Source organism: Panthera tigris, chromosome A2 (assembly GCF_018350195.1).
Source record: "Panthera tigris isolate Pti1 chromosome A2, P.tigris_Pti1_mat1.1, whole genome shotgun sequence".
NCBI lineage: Eukaryota > Metazoa > Chordata > Mammalia > Carnivora > Felidae > Panthera > Panthera tigris.
In genome coordinates, this window is record NC_056661.1 from 83092358 (window position 1) to 83099197 (window position 6840).

Consider the following 6840-nt stretch of genomic DNA (forward strand, 5'->3'; position numbering starts at 1 on the left):
CTCTCTCTCTGCCCCTTCCCCGCTCACACTCTGTCTCTGTCTCTCTCAAAAATAAATTTAAAAAATTAAAAAAAAAATTTAAAAATATGGTTGTCTACCAAAAATATATGTAAGGTTCTATTTAAAAGTTATATGTACTCTTAAGAGAGTTTTTTAAGATGAATGGATATGAATTTAAAATTACTGAAAATATAGATCCCTTTACTTCAGTGAAAGCCAATTAGAAAATTTAATTTAAAAAGATATCCTTCAAAATACTCAATAAGACAATGAAATTTGTTATAAATGCTTCAAACAATGTTCAAGATTTCCCCAAAACTGAAGATGTCCTAAAAGATCTGAATAACTATATATTGGCCCCATTCACAAGTGAGAACACTCAATATTGTAAAGATATAAATTCTCTTCACATTTTAAATTCAGTTCAATATTAGTTTAAGTCACACTAAGATTTCTAAATTGACAATTTAATTTCACAGTTCAAATGGAAGGAGAAAATGCAAAAGAATAAATATGACATCTTGTAAAAAAAAATAAGAACAATGAGGAATGTCTTGCTCTATGAGATCAATACATTCTCCAAAGCTTTATTAGAGAATAAATAAACAAAGAAGAGTAGAGCTCAAAACAAATTCACGTGTAATGGAAATCGCATATAATGCATATTGTATGTGAAATGAGTCAGGAAAGGTAGATTACTCAATAAAAAGCTGAATTTCATTACTTGATATTTATATGAAAAAGAGCAAAACTAATAATGCAACAAACTAAATGATAATTTGCAATTTAATCTAACATTTTATTAAAAAAATACCATGACCAAATAGGCCTTACTTTAAGAAAATAAGGATAGTGGAAATCCTTAATAATTAATCCTTCACATTAACAACACTAAAATCACATTATCATATAAGTTTGTTTATTACCTTATAGAAGTAACTGGATAATACAGGCCCCAGCGAACAGGAAATACACATAATAAATGAATAAATATATTAATTAAATGTTTAAAGTAACATTTTCAAACCATAGAATTATTAGATTAAAACACAGTATGTCATAATTTGTGTTTCTCCTACAAATTTAGTCATAAATTTGTGTTTCTCCTACAAATTTAGTACCATATAATTTTTCTTCGCCTTTGCGATAGGAGAAAACAATATCAGATTTTAATCATCCAGTTCTTAAACCAGCTTCTACAAATGTCACATGTTATTGGGACACATGCTGGCAGTATTTTTTAATCCCTTTTGTTCCTGCTAATAGAAAGTGAAAACTATACACTAATCACTTTAGCTATATTGATGCATAAGAAATAATCAGAATTTTATGCAATCATTCTGAGACTATTACCTCCCCTTTCCAAAAAACATTTTTCCAATTTAATATCTATTAAAAATAACAGATAGAAGAATTGTGAATAATGAATTTTAAAAACAATACTTTGAATGGAAACATGAAAGATCAGCATAAAGTACCTAAAATTCAGAATAGAGTTAATACATTTGGGTTCAACTCTTGGAGATGCAGTTGTGTATGTATGACATTAGACCAGATGTCTAATCAGGTTTATATATGGTTATATATGATGTTTATATGGCTACCTATCTAGTGTTAGCATCTCCTTCCTAGATGTAAAAATGTTTGCTTATATAATTGTAGCACTGGCCAAGAGAATCTTATGTAAATTAAAGAATAAGCAAGCCACTATGAATATTTAGCCAGCAAAATTATATTTGTTCTAATGTCTGAAACTTTTGTTTTTCAAGGTTCTGTTTTTGTGGAGTTAATTTATCTACTTCCAGAATTCTAGTTGCCAGAAGTCTAAGACATTTCTTTGTGGAACATAGATATATAAAGTTTCTAATCTGAGACTACAAGCATGAAAAAGATTAATATTCCTCTAAAGATTTCCAATTAACTAAGCAACATAATTCACATACAGTCCACTGTTAACTTGTGAATTATTAAATATCATATTTAGGGTAATTTGAAAAAAATGAAAATTATTTTTGTCATGTTTATGGTATCTGAGAAAAATTATCGTATCTCAAAGCAGATGAATTGGACTCAACTGGTTTAACCAATTTAATCAGGAGTTCTAAAAAAATTTAAAAACAAGACTAGCTAATTGAATGAAAAGAATGATGTCATGTCCAGTTCCCTGTTCATGAATAAAGTTTTAGCCTTGAGCTTCTTCTTTGATATATTTGTGACAAAGAACACTCAACTCAAAAACAAACAAACAAAAAAGACTCGGTAACATTATATGATGTTTCATCTGAACATTGAATTTTATTTTCATACTCTAATAGATATATGCAGGTGATAGAACCATCACCACCATAATTTGATCTATTAAAAATAAATTGAAAAATGTGAAAATATTTGTAACATGTTACAAAGTATTATTATCAGTATTAAAAAGCTTTTACTAATAAGTGGAATATGCAGTAAAAGTTAAGATATAGGAGGCTGGGTGCAGAGAGGCTGGGGCTGTGGCCAGGCGTGGCTCTGCTGGCAGGCGGCCGCAGCTGCAAGGAGCTCAGTGTGGCCCCAGCCCCGTCATGACTGCTTGGACGCAGGTTTAACTTTTTTATTCAGCAAAAATGTGGATTCAGAAAAGCACCCAGGAAGGTTGAACCTAGAAGATCACCGGAACAAGTGGTGAAACATGCAAGACAAGTGCTTTGATTCCTCCTGTAGAAGAAACAGTCTTTTATCCTTCTTCCTGTCCTATAAGGACCCTTGTAAAGCCCTTGTTTTTCACTGTTGGGTTTACAAGGTGTGCATTTGGATCAGCTGTCATTTGGCCATATGAATCACTGAAATCCAGGGTCCAGAGTTATTTTGATGGTATAAAATCTGGTTGGTTGGACAGCATAAGACCACAAAAGGAAGGAGACTTCAGGAAGGAGATTAACAAGTGCTGGAATAACCTAAGTGATGACCAGCAGACTGTGACAGGTTTATGTTAGCTTACACGTTTTAGTCATTCAAGGGAAGAGAAATCAAACCAAAAGGTATCATAGCTGCAAATGTTTTTTGTATTCTGTTTATGGAGAGTACCTTCTCTACAGCAGACAGTGATCAGATATTTCACATCCAACTCAGCCTCAAAGGTCCTTTGTTCTCCAATGTTGCTGTCAATATTCAGTCATTTCTCCTTGTTTCACATGGCAGCAAATATGTATGTTTTGTGGAGCTTCTTCTCCAGCATAGTGAACATTCTGGGTCAAGAACAGTCCATGGCAGTGTACTTATCTGCAGGCGTTATTTCCAATTTGGTCAGTTATGTGTGTAAATTCGCCACAGGAAGATATGGACCATCACTCGGTGCATCAGGCGCTATCATGACTGTCCTTGCTACTGTGTACACAAAGATCCCAGAAGGGAGGCTCGCCATTATCTTCCTTCTAATGTTCACATTCACAGCAGGGAATGCCCTAAAAGCCATTATTACTATGGACACAGCAGGAATGATCCTGGGATGGAAATTTTTTGATCATGCAGCACATCTTGGGGGAGCTGTCTTTGGAATATGGTATATTACTTATGGTCATGAACTCACGTGGAAGAACAGGGAGCCTCTAGTGAGAATTTGGCATGAAATGAGGACTAACGGCCCCAAGAAAAGAGGTGGCTCCAAGTAAATCTGGGGTTGGATGATGCTGGTGCGTGTGGCCTATGCTGCCTGGAGATCCCCAGGAATACATTGGCCCTGGAGTGACCACACCTTTGCTCCCTGCCTGGAAGACACCCAGCATCTAGCTTTCCTAGTATTTTAAACTGTCCTCAGTACATGTCTTACTAGAAAGTGAATTATGACGAAGTCGTGAAGTAAAGGTTTATATCTCTACTTGGTAAAAATAAATAAATGAATGAATGAATAAATAAATAAATAAACAAACGAACAAACAAACAATAAATAAATATCGCAAATAATAAAGAAAAAAGATTAAATAAATGTACAACATCATTTTTCCTAATAAATTTGTATATATTTAAAAAATGGTAATCCAGGATTTTTGCAAGTATGGGAGAGAAATTTCTGGTGGTATGTAATTCAGCAAATCATTTCTAAAGATTTTGAGTCATGCAGGTATGTATCTAAAATCCAATTTTAATTTGCTGTGTTTACTCAAAGGGAATAATTAGGAATATGCCCAAAAAAGGTCTTTTAAAAAATGTGCTTACAAAGGGTAGATCTTATTTACATTTTATTTTTTCTTTCTGTGTTCAGAAGACGGGTATTCTCTGCATTTTTGTCTCTGTTTAATTTTAAACATTGAAACTACAGGATTTTAAAAAGCTGCGCATATGTTCATCATTATGAAATTCTTGTGAGATCATTTATTATGAAACAGTTTTCCTGTGTAGTGACATAGTGGAAGGAATGTGTATTTCTCCTTACTCTAAAATCATCACAAAGACTTCAGTGGGGGTCTGTTTTGAGTTCATTGCTGTAGAAGTTTTTGATTAATATTTTATAGGCTTATTGAAAGCAAATAGAAACCATTAAAACCATCAAAAACTGTTTATTTGTTTTTAAGATTTAAGTCAATGTTCAATTCACATAGAAAAAGTAGCATTTCTGTTTCAGTAAGGAACATTTACAATGTATCATGTTAATCCCTTGTTTTAGCCATTGAAAAAATACGTAAGATCATTAAATAGAATTTTCACTACTTAAACTTAGTATTATTAATGGCTACTTTGGAGAAAACAATATCTATGCCACTCACATTACAGTTTTTTAAATTTTTTTATAACATTTGTTTATTTTTGAGAGACAGAAGGAGAGCATGAGCAGGAGAGGGGTAGAGAGAGAGGGAGACACAGAATCCAAAGCAGGCTCCAGGCTCTGAGCTGTCAGCACAGAGCCCGATGCAGGGCTCAAACTCATGAAATGTGAGATCATGACCTGAGCTGAAGTCCGACGCTCAACCAACTGGACCACCCAGGGGCCCCCATGTTACAGTTTGATAGTCATAGTATCTATATGCTTCCTGAGCATTTGCTTCTGCTAGTTTAAATTATTTCTGCTAATAATTTCTTTTTGAGATGGGAGGTTTGTGTTTGTTCATGAGTATTATTTTTATAGTGAAAGAAAGAAGGGAATTATTGAAATTCTAGAAAAATAATGAAGCATGTGAGAAAAATGAATATAGAAATCTATACTTGGAGGAGAATTTGATCTTTCTGCAATTTAATGGCATATTCTGTTTTTTTCATTCTGTATTGCTGATTTTTTATACATAAGTTCCTTGAACAATTTACTTCTCTGGTTGAGATGTCTTCTCTATTATAAGAGTCTAGTATTTGTTTCTCTACTTTTATCCAGTTCAGCCCTAATATCAAATCAGCAGGTAATGTTTGAGGGCTGTATCATGCAGTGATCTCAAACTCCACTTGTTTAGGGGCGCCTGGGTGGCTCAGTCAGTTAAGTGTCTGACTTCAGCTCAGGTCATGATCTTGCGGTTTGTGAGTTTGAGCCCCACATTGGGCTCTGTGGTGACAGCTCAGAGCTTGGAGCCTCCTTCAGAGTCTGTGTCTCCCTCTCTCTCTCTGACCCTCCCCTATGCACGCGCGCTCTCTCTCTCTCTGTCTCTCAAAAATAAATAAACATTAAAAAATTTTCTTTCAGGGCACCTGAGTGGCTCAGTGGTTGAGCCTCCGACTTCAGCTTATGTCATGATCTCACAGCTCGTGAGTTTGAGCCCCATGTTGGGCTCTGTGCTGACGGATCAGAGCCTGGAGCCTGCTTCGGATTCTGTGTCTCCTCTCTCTGCCCCTAACCCACTCGCATTCTGTCTCTGTCTGTCTCAAAAATAAATAAACATTTAAAAATTTTTTTTCCAAACTCCACACATTTAAACCTAAGCCCACCTTTTCTTCTCAGGTCCACCTGACTTTAATTTCTAATTATTAAAATCATTTTATTTTTTTCAAAGTAATACATGCTTACAATCAAAATGTCAAAGAATACTGAAGGGATTATATTTTTAATTCTTTTTCTGCTCTCAAAGAACCACTTTGTAATTGAAAGAGCGGACCTAGGCCGGCCGCCTCCATCTTGTTTTGTGTCCTCCATCTTGAGTGACTAAGTCCCCGACATGGCCCCTTTCCCGAAAACCACAGAAAGGAATTCCTGTTCAAACCTTAGACCACGTCTCCTCCCCTTGAGTAACTTCCCACTCACCCGTTCAAACTTCCCGTTCAAACCATGCCCTACAACCAGCGCAACGGGACTCTGACCCTTCCCCAGCCAATCGGCTAAGGCCACGACCATCACCCCCCCAACTGCCCCTAGACCCCTATAAAACCTTTGTGCTTTTGAAACACTCTCTCTCTCCGGTATCTCACCGCTGTGTAGGTGCAGGTAGGGGATTGAGCTCGAGCTAGCTCGAATAAAGGCTCTTTGCTTTTGCATTGGACTCGGCTCCCTGGTGGTCTTTGAGGATCATAAATTCTGGGCATAACAGTAATATTTTTATATGTCATCATTTATATTCATATTTCTATTTGGCTAATTCAGTGATGAATTTTTATATCTACTGGCATTCTAATATGGTAGCTGAGGATATGCCTTCTTACACCATACTCCTACCTCTGGTCCTTCCATCTTTCCTTTATAATTACAATTTTTGGTTAAATCAACAGTCAATGTTTATATTGCTATGAGACTGTAAACATTGCTATGAGACTGTAAACATAATTCCCTACTGAATAAAATACTGTAGTGTACTATAATTGTACTTATTGTCTAATGGAAAATTTTCCTATTCATACTGATAATAATTTCTTAAGTTTTTTTCTTAGTTGTTTATGTAAATCACT

General features: G+C 35.2%; 1 pseudogene; it reads left to right on the forward strand.

Moving 5' to 3' along the window:
* Positions 1 to 269: 269 nt before the first annotated feature.
* On the forward strand, positions 270 to 3653 carry LOC102959343 (annotated as a pseudogene).
* Positions 3654 to 6840: the final 3187 nt, after the last annotated feature.